The sequence below is a fragment of the Pseudorca crassidens genome, chromosome 17 (assembly GCF_039906515.1).
Source record: "Pseudorca crassidens isolate mPseCra1 chromosome 17, mPseCra1.hap1, whole genome shotgun sequence".
NCBI classification, from domain to species: Eukaryota; Metazoa; Chordata; class Mammalia; order Artiodactyla; family Delphinidae; genus Pseudorca; species Pseudorca crassidens.
The window spans coordinates 6,838,814-6,860,480 of NC_090312.1; the positions used below are offsets into that span (position 1 = coordinate 6,838,814).

At 43.7% G+C, this 21,667-nt stretch overlaps 1 long non-coding RNA gene across 1 annotated transcript in view; it reads right to left on the bottom strand.

Annotated features, from left to right (window-relative positions):
- Positions 1-6,983: 6,983 nt before the first annotated feature.
- The window catches only part of LOC137210481 (uncharacterized), a 35,190-nt gene continuing 20,506 nt past the window's right edge, over positions 6,984-21,667 (bottom strand). Inside the window, exon 3 of the long non-coding RNA XR_010936566.1 lies at positions 6,984-7,077. This is a non-coding gene — a long non-coding RNA (uncharacterized lncRNA). The remainder of the gene's footprint in view (positions 7,078-21,667) is intronic.

Genomic DNA, 21,667 nt, shown 5'->3' on the forward strand with positions numbered 1-21,667 from the left:
CCAGCTGCTAGCTATTCTGATTTATCAGTTTGGTGCTCTTTCCTCACACCATAAATGCACTGGAAAATGCTAAGGTAATTGTTATATCACTGAAAATCATAAAAAATGTGGCTCCTTGTATACGAGAGCCCAGTGCAGGTACTAGAGCCCGAGAGAGAAACTCTAAAATGGTGGACATGGATAAAATGGCAGGTGGTTCCACTGGGAGCCAAAATAGCTCTCTTCCCAAGGGGCGGAAAAGGATAGCCCATTCTTCCCACGTCATTGACTCAAAAGACTGTAATGAAACTATAATGATCCATCATGTCAGGGAACACTACTGTTCAGGGAGCACTTGATCTGTGAGCTGTCGGCACCATGCACCGTGAGGAACCGTTAAGCTACAGCTTCGCCAATGTGCGCAACACTGAGGAGCCACGTCGGCCAAAGGGGCAAGGATCTGCCTGCCAACTCTGAGGGCTCCATTCCTGAGACGCAGAGTTAAAGCTAAAGTGGAAGAGGTTTTTCAGACAAAACATGGCACTATTTCTTCATGAGAGAGAGGGAAAGAGGGAGGGAGAGAGACGGAGGAAAGGAGAGGAAATGAATAAAATTCTATCAAGGCAATTTAAAAAATCAAAAGTACCCACACTGACCTGTGTCACTGTCAGCTCAATCAGTCCATAGGTGATCGTTAAGCCTTTAGGAAGAATGAGATATGAAATGATATATATAAAGAATATCATCCTTGGCATACAGACTGAATGGGCTTGTTTGCTCCCCAAAATTCATAGGTTGAAATCCTAACACCCCATGTGCTGGTATTAAGAGGTGGGGTCTTTGGGAGGTAAGTAGGGCACAAGGGTGGAACCCTCATGAATGGAATCAGTGCCCTTAAAAAAGGGACCCCCGAGCACTCTCTCTCTGCTCTTTCCACCACGTGAGAATGTAGGGAGAAGCTGGTGGTCTGCAAACTGGAAAAGAGACCCCACTAGAACCTCATGGTGATGGCACCTTGATCTCAGATTTCCAGCCCCAAGCCTGTGAAAAATAAAGTTCTGTTGTTTATAAGACACCTGATCTGTGATGCTTTGCTGTAGCAGCTCAAACTGACTAGGATGCTTGGTCTTTGCTCATATAAGCATATTCCTGTGTCGTAAAACTTAGGTTTCAGGGACGCTGCAGTGGAAACAAAATAGTCTGATAGACCTGGCTTTGCATCCTGTTCCACCAACTTTCCACCTTATGATCTTGGGTCGAGAACTTAAGCTTAATTTTCCTCATCCAAAAAAAAAAAAAAGTACTCATCACTCCCATTGCTGCTAACCTGGCCCCAGACTGCCCTCATCTCTCACCTGCATCAACGTCATAGCTTCTGAATTGGTTCCTTGCCGGCACTTTTCTCCCCTACAGCCAAGTTCCGGAGCATTCTTTAAAATCATAAATGTTTTCATGTCATTTTCCTGCTCAGAACATTTACCATTAGAATAAAACTCAAAACCCATAAAATTTGTTACAAGGTCTTACAACATCCTACATAACCTTGTCCCTGCCTGTCTCCCCCTGCTCTCCTCCTACGACCCACCTGGTGGTCACTGCACTATTGCCATGGTGGCCATCTTGTTGCGATGAAAAAACATCAAGCCAGTTCCCACACCAGAGCCTTTCTACTGGTTCTCCCTTCTGCTTAGAACATTCTTTTGCACAGCTTGCTCTCAGTTCCTGGGTTTCCGGGAAAATTTCAGGTCCTCAGGGAAGGCTACTCTGGCTGCTCCAACCTAAACAGCCTCCTGCCCCCTCCACCTCTCTCTCCTCATCATCACTCTTCAAGCCACCACTCTGCATTATTTCTTATTGCAATCATCTCTATCTGCAGTTATATTATGTATCGATCAATTGATATAATTATGATAGTGTATTACTTCTACACCCAACTTCTATAATAATGTAAGCTCCACGAGGAGAGAGTGTTTTTATTTGTTTGTGTTCTGTATTGTGTCCCACATGTTTAAAACAGTTTGGATCGTGAAACAGTTTGGGTCATATCATAATATGACATGTATGTGTATGTGTGTGTGTATATAAGTATATTATGTGTATATAGGCAGACATATACAATATGTTTCTATTTAGATATGTATTCATACTCCTATTAAATACATGAATGAATGAACAACTCCACAGATACTGAGTGCGTAGAAGTGACTGAGCTGAGCTGTGTCCACAGTGTGCTGCTTTCCCTGGCCGCTCTGGGTGATTGGAGCTGCTCCAGAACGCCAGTCAAGAACTCTCTGCGCTGCAGCTAACACGGAGCAGACCTCTATCCAACAACAAGACCTTCTGGAATCAAGTCTCAGTGGGCCCCTCTGAAATAACACAGATACAGTGCAGTAAAAAGAGCCCGCAGAAACAGCATTTATAACTCTCTTTACAACTCAAGTCTATCAGAGGAAATGCCGAGAAAACACATATAAATAAAAATGAATTCTCAGATTTATCTGCTGAGACTATAACAACCTAATAAGGTTTCCCCAGCAAAATCAGGGCAGGTGGGAAAGAAAAATACCCCCTCAATTTCTTCTTTTCAGCCCACATATAAAGGCAATTCCTCCTTGTTTCCAGCCAGGGCCTCCTCTGATCACACATAAGTGGTTCTAACTACCTTCGATTGGAGGTGAGAAGGGAAGGAACCATGCTTTCGCATGGCTGAATTCTTCATGGCACGTAGTGCAAATAGGACCACCTGGTTCCCAGGTTTTACATCCTTCTACTCCCACTAGTGAGTCTGACGTACCTGAAGGCCTGACCATCAAAATCTCAAAATCTTAAAAGAAAAAATAGGGCTTCCCTGGTGGCGCAGTGGTTGAGAGTCCGCCTGCCGATGCAGGGGACACGGGTTCATGCCCTGGTCCGGGAAGATCCCACATGCCACGGAGCGGCTGGGCCCGTGAGCCATGGCCGCTAAGCCTGCGTGTCTGAAGCCTGTGCTCCGCAACGGGAGAGGCCACAACAGTGAGAGGCCCGCGTACCGCAAAAAAAAAAAAGAAAAAATATATGTATTTATATATGTATACGTGTGTGTGTGTTTTAACTTCTTGCCTCAAGCAGGATGTGTACATGCACACATGTGTACACACACACACTAGTTACCTCTGTTGTCAACTCATTTTCTGCCACATTAGCTTTAACTCTATATCCCAGTCCTAATAACTAGACTCTAGTTTCCTTCTCTGTGCATAAGCCCCAAATTCCCAGTGCCCTCAAGATACATCTAATACCTTACCCTTAGAATTTCCATCCTAGGCATGGTTTGTCTATTCCTAACTGTTGTCTGGACTCACCTTTTGCCATTCACCCTTTATATCCCATACAACCTAGACACTGTATTCTCTGCACCCCGCTCTAATTCAGAATCCAGTTTGCTTGGAGGTCATTCCAAGCCACAGGTTATTCTAGAAAAGAACGAAAGTTGTGGGGAGGTACACTCATGGTGCAGCAGGAGTAGATGGTACCTTGAATATTAGTTTGGGGGAAAAACAGAAAAAGTTGAATAAAAATACTCAAGGCCTTGGGTCATATCCCGGAGTCTGCTGGGACGGGGGCAGGGGCAGCAGGTACTAAAGCCATAATGGAGGGAGGCGTAGGGAATCAGAAAATGGGTAAAGAATGAAAGAAAATGAATGCATGAATGCTGATTCACCCAATTGTCAACACTTCCTGTGACCTATAATGTGCTGAGTGCAGTGCTGTGCTCCAGGGGTAGAACACAGCCCCAGCCATCATGAGAACAGCGTTGAATTGAGGTGGGAACTAATAAGAAAACTGACAATTTTAATACTATTATCCCCAGCAAGACTTTCATTATGCACAGTGCTGCTGAGGATTTCTATTCAATATAACAGACTGAGCTGACATAAGAATTCTCTATCTCCAAGCTAAAACAAATAGAATGCTGGATAAAACCTAACCAAAATTTATTATTTTTTCATACATAAAGTGAGGTTAATCCAATAAAGGGATGAAGAGCAAACACATTGGCAATGAGATGACAAACCTAAAGGATTTATGGGAGAATCAGGACCAAATCTGCAATTCCATGCCTGGGGGAGAGATCTTTAGCATCAGAAAAGGTCATGAAGTACCAGCCAGGGTTCCTGTGCACATGAGAGCTACCTGTTAGAGAAAAGTACGAATGCCCAGTCTTTATGTGAAACAGAACAGAAACTCTATCCGCTGGCCAAAGAAAGAAGGGAGAAAGCATACAGTCATGCCTGATACGCAAAACTCAGGCCCGCCCTGTAAGAGTATATGGTCTGCATATTAAATAAGTATTTTAAAACTGCTCTAGGATCAATGAAATCATACTCTCCCAATTCTCTGAAGCAGATATAGACACAAATCTGTCTAAATGAATGCTCCGCAAATGGGGGCCCAGATAATTCTCCAACAGACTTAACACCCACTGAAAGTGAGCTCATAGTCAGAAATGAAAAACCACAAGAGGACAGCAACCACTAAGCGGGACAGTTAGCAGATGCTACAAACAGGAAGAGCTCGAGACAATGTATTTATTTAGTCAGCAAATATTTACTGAACGCATACAGAGCACTATTTTAGCACAGTGACAAATAAGCAAATAAAACAGACCCAAAATTTTAGCCTTCATGAGTTTATACTGCAGTAAGAAAAGACACTTGAAAAATACTTGAAAGTAGGCAACCAAGAAAGAACTTACAGCTAATGAATTACCTATAAATTGTGTGCTTCCTCTAAAAAAGCCAGCAGTCACCTTATACTCAAGAGTTCAGAGATGCACCAATCATTCAGTATCTTCTATTCATTTCTTAAGATGAAAAAGTTATAGCATAGTGAGATATATGTGTATCTCAGTATATATAATATAATGTAATGTGTATCTTACTATGTATTGATATATGATTCGTTATATATAGTCCAAGTCTGATGATGCAGCCCAGGCACCTGGACTGGATTTGGCTGTTTCCTCTGCTTCCATCATGGAGCATCTCTTACATTTGGGACCGAAGTGTACACAGGGATTAAAGTGCAAACTACAGAGTCAGCCAATCTGGTTTTGAATATCAACTCTTCACTTACCAGCTAAAAGATCTTAGGGGGGTTGCCCAAACCCACTGAACTCTTTCCACAGTTTTAAAAAGAAGATAAAAAGTGGGCAGAGGAGCAGAATGGACATGTCTTCAAAGAAGACATACAGATGGCCCACAGGCACACGCAAAGATGTTCAACATCACTAATAATCAGGGAAATGCAAATCAAAACCATAGTGGGGGGCTTCCCTGGTGGCGCAGTGATTGAGAGTCCACCTGCCGATGTAGGGGCCCAGGTCTGGGAGGATCCCACATGCCGCGGAGCGGCTGGGCCCATGAGCCATGGCCGCTGAGCCTGTGCGTCCAGAGCCCGTGCTACGCAACGGGAGAGGCCACAACAGTGAGAGGCCCGCGTACCGCAAAAAAACCCCAAAAAAACCATAGTGGGATATCACCTCACACCTGTTAGGATGGATATGATCAAAAAGGCAGAAAATGACAAGTCTTGGTGAGGGTGTGGAGAAAAGGGAGCCCTTACAAACTGTTGGTGGGAATATAAATTGGTCAATGACTACAGAAAACATTATGGAGATTCCTCAAAAAAATTAAGAATAGAACTACCATATGATTCAGATATCCCACTTCTGTGTATCTATCCCAAGGATATGAAAACACTAATTCAGAAAGATATACGCACCTCTAAGTTCATTGCAGCATTATTTACAATAGCCAAGATTTGCAAACAACCTAAGCGCCCATCAATGGATAAAAGGATAACATATATTTATATATAGTGGAATACTACTCAGCCATAAAGAAAGATGAAATTTTGCTTCTCTCATGTGTGGAATATAAGCAACAACAACAAAACTAAATAAACGAACAAACCAAACCAAACAAAAGCAAACACATAGATGCAGAGAACAGAGTAGTGGTTACCAGAAGTGAAAGGGTTAAGGAGGAGGTGAAACAGGTAAAGGGGGTGTACCATATGGTGCTTTTTTTTTTTTTTTTTTTTTTGCGGTACACGGGCCTCTCACTGTTGTGGCCTCTCCCGTTGCGGAGCACAGGCTCTGGACGCACAGGCCCAGCGGCCATGGCTCACGGGCCCAGCCGCTCCACGGCATGTGGGATCCTCCCGGACCAGGGCACGAACCCGTGTCCCCTGCATCGGCAGGCGGACTCTCAACCACTGCGCCACCAGGGAAGCCCCATATGGTGCTTTTGATGGGAACAAAAATTTTGGTGGTGAGCATGCTGTAGCATGTACAGAAGTAGAAAAATGATGTTGTGCACGTGGAACTTATGCTGTAACCAATGTCACCTCATAAAAATAAACTTTAAATGAAAAGGATACCACTAGACAGAAACTCACAGGGCAATTATGATTTCTCTGTGTAAAGCACATAGCAGTGCTTGGCAAACAGGAAGAACTCAATAATTATTAGCTATTATTATACTATTTTGATGCCAGATAAAATTTACCCATGATACATATTGATACTTCTTGATTCTTTTTTCAAAGAATGGGATTTCTTTTAAATTCTGGAAGATAACCACCATTCAAACACTTAAATCTTTACAAGTGAAATGAAGTCCCTTCCCTTTCACAGAGAACCTTAGGAAGAGAGGGAAGCATTTGTTAAACTGACGAGAGATGGATGGCAAGGATTATTCCAGAACCGAAGTAGGTAACAGCTGTTCAATAAATTGTGACCAACAGGTTAACTGCGATGGAGAAGAAAACTGTTCAGACATGTGATTTGGGACGATTTAGGGCTAAAGCTCCTTTGAAATGTACATCCATTCTGTCCTCTAATACCTCCCGCAGGTTGATTAACTCACTAAGCTGGGTTTTATGAGAAAGCCCCTGTGATAATCTGTGGGTGAAGTCATCTTGAAAATGACAGAGTGCAGCATTAAGGGCAGTTAATCTTACCTTGTGGCTGTTTGATGTCAGTAGACTCTGATAATGTTGAAGTGTGTTATCAATGCCGTATGAAGTCATCAGAGGCCAGTATGTATGTCTTTTCTATGAGCACAATGATAACAGCAAGGATGATATCAGTATTGCTCCACTAATGACTATATATGCATACTCTAATTTTATCCGCAATTTATTGTGAAATATAACTAACAGCATCTTCATTTTACAAATCAAGAAAGTAAGACTCAGAGAGCTTAAGTCACATTATGAACAATGGCAAAATCAAAATTCTAAGTCAGTCAGTCTGATTCCAAAATTTCTGCATGGAATCTGCTGTAAAATAAATCAAGGAAGTCTGTAAATAGATTTTCTCCATGTTACTCTTCCTTAGTCAAAAAATAATAATAGGGCTTCCCTGGTGGCACAGTGGTTAAGAATCCGCCTGCCAATGCAGGGGACACGGGTTCAAGCCCTGGTCCAGGCAGATCCCACATGCCCCAGAGCAACTAAGCCCGTGCACCACAGCCACTGAGCCTGCACTCTAGAGCCCACGAGCCACAACTACTGAAGCCCGCACGCCTAGAGCCTATACTCAGCAACAAGAGAAGCCACCGCAATGAGAAGCCTGCGCACCGCAAGGAAGAGTAGCCCCCGCTCGCCGCAACTACAGAAAAGCCCACGCAGCAACAAAGACCCAACACAGCTAACAATAAATAAATAAAATAAATTTTAAAAAAATAATAATAACTGATATTAAGCATAAAGAAAACATAGTCAACCATATTTGTAAATATTATTAAAAAATTGTTTCAATGATAAGGTGCTTCCCCTTGAAAAAATTGCTCTTGTGATTCTGGTATTTTATTGGTGTATTATTTATCTCTCCTGCATGTTTGGTTTCATAAACACTTCCCACAATGCTCATATGTCCGTAATAAAACAATGTGACACTTGCATTATGGGCTTTCCACAAATAAGTTTGACAGCCAGTAAAAATCATGTTAAGAAAAAGAAAAATCTCAGCATCCAAATTGTGATGGGCATTTATTTGGACATTTGACAATAATATTTGAGCATCTGGAGTACACACCCTGATTAGAGTTTACAATTGTTTAGCCAGCTGTCTCACTTCTATTGCCACTGGGTGTTATCCAGACACATATCTTAATCATTCATGAGCTTCATGGAAACATTCCAAGAGGAACAACTAACGGGCCACCGCTCTTGCCTGGATACTGTCAGATAAGATGTAGAGTCCTCGAATGTCGGAGATGAAAGAAACTTAAGTGATAATTTGTCCAACTACATCCTTTTACAAATGAATAAACTAGAGCCCGGAGAGAGGATGCAATCACTGTATTAGTCAGGATAAGGCAAGGTTATACTGCAGCAACAAGCAATCTCACATTACGGTACTTTAAAAAAGAGGGGAGTTATTTCTCTCTTAGGCTACATGACCCAAACCACAGTCGGCCAGGCATATAGGCCATAAGAGGCTCTCCTCCCACATGGGCTTACGTTGTCATCACAGAGGACTAGCACAATGCAAATTGTACCCAAGTTCTTAGACTTCCTTCCATGAAGCAAAGCTCTTCACTTTTGCTTCATTTTGTTGGCTGAAATTAGTCACATGTTTAACTTCAAAGGAGAAGGGATGTGTAATCCTACTAAGTACTCAGAGGATAAAGTCAGATATATGTTTGAGTTGCAATAAATATCATAATCTCCATTAACCACAGCCACACTTACGATGTGACATTAGTGTAGAATTCAGTGAAAGGCATGATTCCAGCAGAGGTTAAAACCAAGAAAGAGGGACTTCCCTGTCAGTCCAGTGGTTAAGACTCTGCTCTCCCAATGCAGGGGACCTGGGTTCAAGCCCTGGTCGGAGAACTAAGATCCCACATGCCGTGTGGTGCGGCCAAAAAATTAAAAACAAAAATAAAACAAGAAAGAGATGCTTTGGCAGACCTAGAAGGGCAGTGACAGAAGGAAACCTGACATGCTGTTCTAATAATCTCTCCATTTGGGGCCAAGGACTCTTTGGATAGTTGGGTACATCTGGATAGCTCAGGAAACAGATGTCCAGCTCTGACCCTACAGATGGAGAAAACCACGTTGGAAGGAAAATAACACCAAGGTAAGTGGATGCTGGGGACTAATCAAACTCTTCTGTAGGTTCAGGAGACACTGGCAAAGGGAGAACCCAAATTAGGGTGGAAAATAGTCAAAGCTGTAACCAGAATATGTAGCAGCACTCAGGACCCACACTAAAGTGCACTGAGGGTAAAAAGTAAGAGAATGAAGATGGGGGGGGGAGAGCTGGAACCAGTATAAGGAATGGGTCAGAGCCAACTTATCACCCGTTCCCTGGCCCTCCAGGATGGTGAGGCTAAAGTTGTGTGTACGTTGCTCACCTGATTCTGTCTAGTTGATTGGTTCGTAACTGGCTCACAGTAAAGACATGAATATATGTCTTGATGTAAAAACCTGGGAAAACTGAGGGCCTGACAACAAAACAAGCAAGCAAGCTAACTAAGCCCGGGAATGCGAGGGCATTTCTTCCTTCCTCTGGAAGAATCCACCCACTAAATCTTGTTCAATTTCCCTTGAGATACGGGGGCCTAGGTGGTGGTATGTCCTAGTCGGGGCATAAGATCACCGCCTGATTGACACACTACTCCATTCTGTTGGTGGACGGAGCACAGTTACTGGTTGTTGACAGCACCTTTGCTTTTCATTCATCAATTCATGAGAAACTAAAGCTGGAAGGGAAGTGACTGGAAGCCACGCATACTACAGGGAGCAAAAAGCGGGACGTCCTGGGCCTGTGTGTGTCTGTGCGCCCCGGATGTGTTGGATTTTTAAAGCTGGCTGTAGCTTAGACGCTTGGCTTTAGGAGGACAGAAGAATGCTCTCAGGAAGACAATTGTTCTTTGTTTAGGAAAAGCTCGCGAACAGGTATCTTTCCAAGTGCAAAGTGAGAGCCGGACGCTGATCTGAGGTATATACCTAAGGAGGGGATTCTTCTGCATCACAAACCCATCGGGTCTCTGTTCTCCAAACAGGATTTTGAAGATCCCCAGGGCAGCTGAACAAGAGGAGTACAGGCCCAGCAAGGGCTGAAGGTAAAGGGTAAAGGGTAAAAGGCTGGCACCAATAGCAGGAAGATCAGCCAGGTCATGTGGAGAAAGACAGCCAATGAGCGCTCACGGGGGCGTATGCGTCCCGGCCCAGCCTATTGCAATGTCTCACCTGTTCTACTCTGAGCCATAATCATCCTCCAACATCCTCAGCACTCAGGGAAAGGTTGTTGCATCCAGTGGCTTCATGTTAGTAATTCTGGAAAGTGTTAAGTCACGTGAATATTCTCCATTTGGAAAAAAAGCAAGACAGAGAGTGCACAGCAGTTTCTGAAGGCCATCGGGGAAGCAGAGTGATGGCAAAGTCAAGAAAAACAAAGATCGCGAGAGAACATCGGAAGGCAGGATACGAGCCCTCTTCCCGCCCTGAGAGTCCTCGGTGATGTTGGAGAAGCTGAGCGGCTTCGCCAGCAAGCAGGCTGGGGCTCCAGACATGCTGTCAGAACACTGACATCAGGGGTGACGGACAGTCAGGGCTGGATGAGCAGCTACACTTCACGCTCACAAACCTGGAGCTGAATTTTTGTGCCCAAAGGCAGATTCACTTTGAACTGGAGCTGGCTGAACACAAAATCACAGGAATGCTGAGAAATGACAAGTTGGCCCTTTGAGTCAGAGAACTTGCTCTTGTAGTTTTTTCCATTCTGCTCGGGAGGGGGCCAGTAAACATCCCAGGAAAAACCCCAGGGAAGTGACTGTTTCTTGAGCGCTCGAATTACACTGAATTACGTGCTTGCTTCACTCTAACTAGCCTTGGTTTCTGCTTTGCCAGCTATCCCTTATTCCTTCCTAACCCAACAGAGGTTCTGTTTAGGGGGCTACTCCTTTGCCACGGGGTTCAAGGGAAAATGACCACATCACCCACTTGTCTGTGTAGACGGTCACTCACAAAGCCTTGAGGGTGCTGGGAAAGTCTCACGTCCTGCAAAGGAAGCTAGACCTCAGGAGGCATTAGAAATAGGAATAAATCAATCAGACGCCGGGCTTCCCTGGTGGCGCAGTGGTTGAGAGTCCGCCTGCCGGTGCAGGGGACACGGGTTCGTGCCCTGGTCCGAGAAGATCCCACGTGCCGCGGAGCAGCTGGGCCCGTGAGCCATGGCCGCTGGGCCTGCACGTCCGGAGCCTGTGCTCCGCGACGGGAGAGGCCACAACAGTGAGAGGCCCGCATACCGCAAAAACAAACAAAATATAAATCAATCAGACACCAAGGTGCCTCTCCCTCTCTCCCCCTCTCTCTCCCCTTACCTTTTAATCTCTCCTCCTCATTCTTCCCCACTTCCTTACCTGCTCTGAAAACAAGCGAGGCCTCACATCCATCGCTTTACATGGTCTTCCAGATGAAGAGCACGACAGAGTCCTACAAGGCTCCGAGACCTGGACTCCAGATTCCCTGCAGGCAGAGGCCGATTGGCCTAGTTTGGGCTCCTGACTTACCTCTAGCCTGACCAGCTGTGGCCTGGGGGCCAGAGTCTAAGGGTCCCAACAGCACATTCTCAGGAGAAGGGTGAATGACACTGTCTAAGGAGTGTGTGAACACTGAGAAGCAATGAGCCTTTCTAGTGTTCAACTGTGAAGAGTCCACACGTCCAGGCACCACGGCGGGCACATTCGATAAACTGTTTTCTGTAAATCTCATAAGAGCCAGGCAGCATAGCCATTATTAGCCCATTTTACAGACATGGCATGAGAGGTGCATCAGAGAGTCCCAGCAGAGAACAGACGGCACACTCCAGCAGGGCTCAGACAACATCAAGGGGGGATGTTCACCCAGGAACCAACCACAGCTGGAACCAGCCACCACCCCTGGATCCAGGGCCAGGGCGAGGGCGCAGTGTTCCAGAACCTGATGGGAGCTGCAGGGGAACCATCTCTGCCTGGGAGCTGTGGCCATAGGTAGAAGCACCAGCTGCTACCCAGGCTCTGGTCCGACAAGGACAGAACAGTGAGAGCAAATACTGTGGCCACTTTTACTCTCATCATCTGCCGGTGCCTCCCACCAGCAACTAGAAACTAGAAACGCTGCACAGATGATGTAGTCCACCAGGGCAGCCTCCCAGGGCACCAAGTAAGGCGAGAAATGGAGCTATCAGGCAAATGGAGAATAACTGAACAAGGGCCTTGAGGGTCCAGGCCTTCTGGGGTTCTCAGCTCTCTCGTCTCCTTTACCACTTGACCCTTTCTTGTCACCTAAACTCCAACCATGTTAAATGACTTGGATTACTGATGCCTTGCTGCTCAAAGCATAGTCCACGGACCAGCTGTATCAGCTCAGCAGGGAGCTACAGAGTCTCAGGCTCCACCCCAGATTTACTGAATCCAAATCCACCTTGAATCAGTATCCACGGGCGATTCCTGTGCATCTGGAAGTGTGCAGGCATTACCCTAATGGACCCCGATGGCTCTAACTCTAGGACTTCATACAGGACGACCCCCCTTATCTTTGCATGGTGTAACACATATAGCACCATTTTTAATCTGTCCAGAAATATTTTTAAAGGGATTCCTTTCTCCAGCATGGTGGGAATGCTAATAATATAGCTGGTCTCCCCAACCTCATGGGAGTCTCGTGATTCAGGCTGACCTGGGTGCACAGATTTCAGTGTCCAGAGATGAACTCGAGAACGGTGCTTCTAATTAACTACAGTGGATGACTGAACACATGAGTGAGTAAGAGAATAGGAATGTGGCCCAAACAGGACCATGCAGTGTCCTTTTCTGGGGAACTGACGTGGACCCTGGCAGAGTACCCATTTGTACAAGGACCATGCAAGCCTGGATCAGCTTAGCGTATTCCACTTGCCTAAATGGGAGAAAAATTCTAGAGAAACAAACAAGAAAATAAAATATATGTGTAAGAACAAGAGAATTGTAGACATTGTCTAGATCGGGATTCCACCCATACCTGGGCAGTCCCTTGAACCCCTCACTTGTGGCAGTCAATAACTTCTTTCTTTGTGCTTAAACTTATTCTTTTTGGTATCTCTACTTAGCAACTGAATGATGTCCAATTAATCCTTCTGGATATTTTATATTCGTATTCATCTTTCTGGACGAGCATAAGTGTCACCTCCTCCAGGAAGTCTTTCGTGATACCTCTTCCCTAAGCAGAAAGAAGTGTCACGTCTCTTTGCCAACACAATCTTCTGGGCGTATCTCTAGCACAACATGTATCGCATCATAGGACCACCACCTGCCCCAGCATCTTTCTCACTGGACTGACGTGAGGACCAAAGGCAAGTACCACAGCTGTCTTTTTCACCATTGAAATAAAAGCATGTTGAGGAGTGTCTGGCATATAATGGGCACTTAATATATTTTGTTTTATTTTGTTTTGTTTGTTTTCGTATTAGGAGCTAAAACACTTGCTCTGGAATTTTTTATTTGCTGTTTTTCTTTTAACTGTGGCATGGTGGGTTTTTTTTAATTGAAGTATAGTTGATTTACAATGTTGTGCTAATTTCTGCTGTACAGCAAAGTGACTCAGTTATACACATATATACAGTCTTTTTACATTCTTTTCCATTAATATATTTTTAATTAAAAAAATCATTGGGCATAACTCTCCCACATCCTATACATATGCAGAATGTTTCTTAAGTCTTTGTGAAAATTTCAAGTTAGTAGTATTTCAGCAGAATGGGACAAATTCTCCTGGGCAGGTCCAATAAAAATAGAGGAACAATGTAATCACCCACTCTTTTCAGCTTCATTAAGTAAGGAATTGGAGGTAAACTGAGAAGGCAGACAGCACTTGGGAATTTGATACATGTCTTTTAAAGGACTTAAAAAGAACAATTAGGAAGACAGGGCTCCACAGTTAAAATGAATCTTAATTGAATCAGTCTGGAAAGAGAAGCCTGAATTAGATTTAAAGGGAAAGTTTAAGGGGCTCTTCATAATTAAGTAAGTTAATTCAAAACATTCACAGTCTAATAGTTTCATCCACTCCTAGGGCTGGGTTGAGAGGAAAGAGAACAAATTAGTACGAAGTACCTCTATGAAGTCTGTACCACGCATGTAGTTGAATCTCCTGCTGGACTAGGACCTGACGTGGTGGAGAAATCAGGTGGTGGAGGCAAGATGGCGCCTCAAACTGCAGCTTGGGAGACGCACAATCAAAGGAGAATTAACAGAGGCTGCATTTCCAAAGGCAAAGTCCATGAAAGCATCCAAAGTCATGTTAACAAATCTAAATAAAGCCTGAAATGAAGAAGCAAGTTCAGTTGTCTGCCCTGGAGTACAAGGAAAACAGAAGCTTGTGTGTGGATGCACATCTAGACATACTGCCAGCTACTTGCCAGGATCAGTCCACGGAGGTTGGGGCATCAGGTAACAGGAAGATGCTAGGCCACACCAGTGTTCGCTGCAGTGCTGTTTACAACAGCCAGGACATGGGAGCAACCTAAGTATCCATCGACAGATGAATGGGTAAAGAAGATGTGGTACATATATATACAATGGAATATTACTCAGCCATTAAAAAGAATGAAATAATGCCATTTGCAGCAACATGGGTGCACCTGGAGATGATCATACTAAGTGAAGTAAGTCAGACAGAGAAAGACATATCATATGATATAGCTTATATGCAGAATCTTAAAAAAAAATGGAATAAATACACTTATTTACAAAACAGAAACAGACTCACAGACTTAGAAAACAAACTTATGGTTACCAAAGGGGAAAGGGGGTGGAGTGGGGACAGGGATAGATTGGGAGTTTGGGAATAACATATATATACACTGCTATATTTAAAAAAGATAACCAGGGACTTCCCTGGTGGTGCAGTGGTTAAGAATCTGCCTGCAGGGGACACGAGTTCAAGCCCTGGTCCAGGAAGATCCCACATGCCGCGGAGCAGCTAAGCCCGTGTGCCACAACTACCGAGCCTGCGCTCTAGAGCCCGTGAGCCACAACCACTGAGCCCACGTGCCGCACCTACTGAAGCCCACGCCTAGAGCCCGTGCTCTGCAACAAGAGAAGCCACTGCAATGAGAAGCCCATGCACCGCAATGAAGAGTAGCCCCCGCTCGCCACAACTAGAGAAAGCCTGCACACAGCAACGAAGACCCAAAACAGCCAAAATTAATTAATTAATTAATTAATTTTTAAAAAACTTAAAAAAATAGGTAACCAATAAGGACCTACTGTATAGCGCAGGGAACTCTGCTCAATATTCTGTAATAACCTAAATGGGAAAAGAATCCGAAAAAGAATAGATACATGTATATGTATAACTGAATCACTTTGCAGTACACCTGAAACTAACACAACATTGTTAATCAACTCTACTCCAATATAAAATAAAAATCTTTAAAAAAAAAAAAAAAAAGAAGAAGAAGTCGCTAGGCATGGTGAAGAAGAGAGGACAACATGGGTTTCCCCCAAACAGAAACCATCTTGACCATCACTGTGTCTGCACAAGACAATAGCAACAAAAAGATTGTGTGCCTCCTGTGTGCATACCTTTGTTCGATGCTGGTAAATTCAGAAATTAATATGACTCCTTTAACCTCTCTCAGGTTTCAGTTTTTATTATCTACTCCCAAAGCTTACTGAAATGAAGTAGAGTATATTTAATTTTATAAGGGATTACGGACATACCAAAATGCGTGAGAGACAGCCCCTGCACCGTGGATGTGCACAATCAGGTAGAGACGTAACACAGGACACCAGGATGTAAGCCTGCCGGAACAAAGTAGCATGCTACTTCTAAACAAAGTAAAGCTGCTCAAAGATGAATTCTAATCCAAGGAGTAGGATGTGACTGGGTGATCCTTTTTCAACCGGTCTGTAACAACAGGAAGCGAAACAAAGAAAAGAAACCTCTAGGTAATGGAACCAGCACAAGACTCCTGGATGGAGAGATGTATACACATCTGAGGGATACTTTTGCCAGAAGAGACATTACATTTGATTCTGTTACCACAACCACTACATACTACACGCCACTCTCTCTACTACGATAAATTCTTCACAAAATGCTTTCAGATTTATTTATAATTTTATTTTATTTATTTTTATACAGCAGGTTCTTATTAGTCATCCATTTTATACACATCAGTGTATACATGTCAATCCCAATCTCCCAGTTCATCCCACCACCAGCCCCCCCCACTGCCGCTCTCCCCGCTTGGTGTCCATACGTTTGCTCTCTACATCTGTGTCTCTATTTCTGCCTTGCAAACCGGTTCATCTGTACCACTTTTCTAGGTTCCACATATATGCGTTAATATACGATATTTGTTTTTCTCTTTCTGACTTCCTTCACTCTGTACGACAATCTCTAGGTCCATCCACGTCTCTACAAATGACCCAATTTTGTTCCTTTTTATGGCTGAGTAATATTCCATTGTATATATGTGCCACATCTTCTTTATCTATTCGTCTGTTGATGGACATTTAGGTTGCTTCCATGACCTGGCTATTGTAAATAGTGCTGTAATGAACATTAGGGTGCATGTGTCTTTTTTGAATTATGGTTTTCTCTGGGTAGATACCCAGTAGTGGGATTGCTGGGTCATATGGTAGTTCTATTTGTAGTTTTTTAAGGAACCTCCATACTGTCCTTCATAGTGGCTGTATCAATTTACATTCCCACCAACAGTGCAAGAGGGTTCCGTTTTCTCCACACCCTCTCCTGAGAGAGTGGCATGGACATATATACACTACCAAATGTAAAATAGATAGCTAGTGGGAAGCAGCCACATAGCACAGGGAGATCAGCTCTGTGCTTTGTGACCACCTAGAGGGGTGGGATACGGAGGGTGGGAGGGAGATGCCAGAGGGAGGAGATATGGGGATATATGTATATGTATAGCTGATTCACTTTGTTATAAAGCAGAAACTAACACACCACTGTAAGCAATTATACTCCAATAAAGATGTTTAAAAAAAAAGATCTTGCTGTGATTTATGTCAAAGAGCGTTCTTCTTATGTTTTCCTCTAACAGTGTTATAGTATCTGTTCTTACATTTAGGTCTCTAATCCATTTTGAGTTTATTTTTGTGTATGGTGTTAGGGAGTGTTCTAATTTCATTCTTTTACATGTACTTGTCTAGTTTTCCCAGCACCACTTATTGAAGAGCCTGTCTTTTCTCCATTGTATATCCTTGCTTCCTTTGTCATAGACTAGTTGATTGGATAGTTTATTTTATATTATTATCCTCTTTACAATCCTGTGAGGTGGGTAAAACAAGGGACTTGATTCTCCTTTTACATGTGAGGAAGCTGAGGCTTAGGAAAATGAGGCAAAAATGGCAGAGTCAAAGCTGGAAGCTTTCTACCCCCAAGTCTGATGCTTTTCGGTATTCTACCAACCAGCAAAAAAAAAGGGGCAATAATGAAAGAGCAGGCCATAAGAGTAATCATAACCACATCTTTACTGTTTCTCTAAAGAGTTTAGAATATAGCATGTAGATAGTTAATAATCAATATTTCATTATTATTTAAATTTTTTAAGCAGAGACTATCAAATCTAATTATGTTGCAAATCTGCTTTTGCAAAGATAAAACAATTTGGATCAGACATTATTTTCATCCAAATGTTTATTGGTCACAGGGCAATCTCCAGAGGAGTTCAAACCACTCCCCGCCTCCATCCTTCCTTCACCTGCCCCACCAAGGAAGCCTGAGACGTGTTGTGATGGGCAGCCTCCAAGGTGACCCTCAATCATCCCTGTGCTCATGACCTTGTATAATACCCTCCCTCTAGCTATGAGCTGGAATTGTTGACCCAGTTCTAACAAATGCAACAAAGCTGAACCAACAGGATGCTGCACCTTATTAGGTTTTAAAGATAGTGGCTTCTAGCTTAGGCACTTTCACTCTTTGAAATCTCTTCCTCTGTCATGCTATGTGGGCGTCCCGTGAAGAGGCCCACAGGGTAAGAGATCAAGGTCTACAAACAGCCACGTATGTGAGCTTGGAAGTGAATGCTCTTCTCTAAATCAGGACTTCACAGGAGACCACATTGCTTGACAGCTTGACTGAAACCTCATGAAAGGCTTTGAGCCAGAGGCACTCAGTGAAGTTATGCCTTGACCCACATTACACGTGAGATCATACATGCTTGTTGTTCGAAGCTGATAAGTCTGGGGGCAATTTGTTGTACAGCAATAGATAACTCATACAGAATTTGAAGACTGCAAGGAAGCTTCAAGAATATATAAGTTGACCTTCCTAAGGTACTGGAGTTTTTAATGACCTGTATTTGTTTTGTTCGTTCGTTTGTTTTTTCTGAAAAGGACAAGGAGCCTTATGAAAAGAGTAAGATTCAGCAGGGTTAAGGCAGGACTCAGAGATTTTCATTTTCAGAGGGCTGCGTGGGTGATTTTGAAGTTAACCAAAGTTTGAAACCCACAGACTCAACGGAAATGTTCTAGCCTTTGGGAGAGTGAGAGCTGGGTTCAATCCTAGCTCCATCATATACTGGATGTAGGATGTAAAACATGTTACTTAAGTTGTCAGACAGAGCCTCATTCCCCAAATATATAAATGGGAAGAATTCTATCATCCTCTCAAAGTTATTGGCAGGATCTATTAAGATAAGGGAGCTAAAAGGACTGGCGTGTGGCACGCAGTAAGGACTCAACAAAATTTCATTTTCTCCCTGGCCAGTTGGGTTTGCCCTCAGACCAGGACTGCATATGTGTGATGGTTATTTTTATTGTGTCTACTTGACTGGGTTAAGTGATGCCCACGTACCTGGTAAGGCATTATTTCTGGGTTTGTGTGTGAGGGTGTTTCCAGAAAAGATTAGCATTTGAATTGGTGAACTGAGTAAAGCAGAAGATCCTCCCCTGTGTGGGTGGGCATCATTCAATCCTTTGAGGGGGCAAATAGAACAAAAAGGCAGAGGAAGGGCAAACCATTCTCTCTCTGTGCTTGAGGTGAGCCATCCATCTTCTCCTGCCCTCAGGCATCAACATCGGTACTCCTGGTTCTTGGGTTTACTGACTCAGAGTGGCACTTAAACCACTAGCCCCAATTCTTGGCTTTCAGACTCGAACTGAATTGTACCACCAGGTTTCCACCTTCTCCAGCATGCAGATGGCAGATGGTGGGACTTCTTGACCTCCAAAACCCCATGAGCCAGTTCCTATAACAAATCTCCTCTTAAAACTATCTATATCTATCTATCAATCATATATCTATCATCTACCTATCTGTCTCCTATTGGTTCTGTCTCTCTGAAGAACCCTGATTAATACGATATGTTAATACTTACAAGGGCAACACTATTAGAGCAGAGAGCCTGGAGGAATGTACGATTACTGTTGTCTCCCTCAAGGACTGAAAGAGCCTATCACCTGGTATTTTTCTCTTTTAGATCAAAAAGTAGAGAGTGGGGACTTCCCTGGTGGCACAGTGGTTAAGAATCCGCCTGCCAATGCAGGGGAGCCCTGGTCCGGGTTCGAGCCCTGGTCCGGGAAGATCCCACATGTGGTGGAGCAACAAAGCCCGTGAGCCACAACTACTGAGCCTGCGCTCTACAGCCCGTGAGCCACAACTACTGAAGCCCCCGCGCCTAGAGCCTGTGCTCCGCAACAAGAGAAGACACCGCAATGAAGAGTAGTCCCCACTCGCAGCAACTACAGAAAGCCCATGCGCAGCGACGGAGACCCAACGGAGCCAAAATAAAAAGATAAATAAATAAATTTATATTTTTTTTAAAAGTCGGGAGTGATGGGAAAAATGATTGAGCCAAGAGTAACTACCCAAACCTCTCAATCCTCAGAAAGAATGTTATTACTAAGAATAAGAAAGCATTTTTTTCCCAGTGGAGTAACTGAGAGATGCAAGATGTGTGTGTGTGTGTGTGTGTGTGTGTATACACACATATATGCATACACATGCACATATATATGCGTGCATGCACTTATGAATATTCACACACATGTACCTATGTACACTTGTAAACATACAGGCTTATGCACGCGTGTACACATATATGTACGCACACACTGTGTGTGTGCATATGTATACACACACCTGTATCTGTATATGTACATATACATTTGGCCCTGAAACCAAGCTAGAGAGTGAGTGTGTCGCATCGCGTAAGGATGCATGTTTTTTCCTTCAAATACACAGAAACTACCTGCCTAGTGAGCTGTCTGCATGGATTTATCACCCTGGTACCAGGGCACCAACAAGTTGTAACAGACATTGTGGAATAATAGTCAGACAAAGACAAATGGCACCTGAGAGCTCCTACACCACATGGCACAACGCACCCCGAGTAAAGGCGCTTTGTCCTTGCATCTCACAGTTGGCAGCTTCTCCCCCCCTGCTCGGCTCTCAGGGACCCTCCCTGCCAGCACACTGCCTTATATTGTTCGTGCCTCCTTGCTATTTATTCCTTTTTGTTGCAGCTAATTCCACTCAAGTGCCATGTGACCTTCGGTTTTCCTCCACTTGGGGGCGTGCAAGTAACAAAAAGAGGTTACCGAAGACCAAAGGTACCAGCCTGCTTGGAGAGGGTAGGAATTGGCTGAATCCCAAATCTGGTTTTTAACTCTCTTAAAGACATGCCTCCATTCTTGCCTGTTCTCTACTCTTTTTTTTTCGGCCGCGCCACGTGGCACGAGGGATCTTAGTTCCCCAACCAGGGATTGAACCCGTGCCCCCTGTAATGGAAGCCTGGAGTCCTAACCACTGGACCGCCAGGGAAGTCCCTGCTCTCTACTCTTGACCACATGAATGATCTTGAACACGTCTTTTAACCTCTTGTACATCCAAATTCATTGGGTTATCAAGGAGATTAAAGGAGAACATCCATGTAAAACGCTGGTACATGGTAAGAACTCTTTAAATGTTAACTCATTGTTGCAGTTTTTATTTTATTTTATATGTACCTCCATGGGGTTATTGAAGCAACTGAATGAGGTAATCTATGCATTGTAACTACTATGGGACTGCACACGTTGTAGAAGCTCAATAAAAGCTATTTCTATTTCTTTCCCTTCCTTTCCCTTATCTTCTGATATCTTCCAAAAAGTAGAAAGATATGGCAATGATAGATAGATGAAAAGAAGTGTCTGGTCCAGGAAACCATTACCAGCCACTTTAAAGCATTCCAGAAAGGTATTGGCTACTGTAGCAACCCTAAGACAGTCTTTAAATTCTTCAGAGGGGCCCTGGCTGTGCCCAGTTCTTCCTGACATTTTCTGAGACTCCCAGTTTCCTCCACATCCAAAAATATTACCCAAATTTTCATTCTGAGAATAAAAACCAAAAAAGAAAAAAAAAAAGCAAAAAAGAAACCAAAAAAGAGAAGCAGGAACTAGAATCTGCTCCAGAGTTTCTCATATCTCAATCTTACTTGGAACAAAGTGTGCTGAGATTATGGAGATTATGAATTCAGTCAACGAGTTTTATTGTGACAAAGATCAGTACCTCTCTGACAAAAAATTTTGTTTCTGTTCCATGCTACAGAGGTGTTTCTGGGACATAGCTTCCATTGCAGGGAGGAGCTTGTCCTCGAGGTCTGGCCAATAGTGGGAGCAATTTATATCTCGTCTTGGCCTGACCCCACTCAACACCCTTC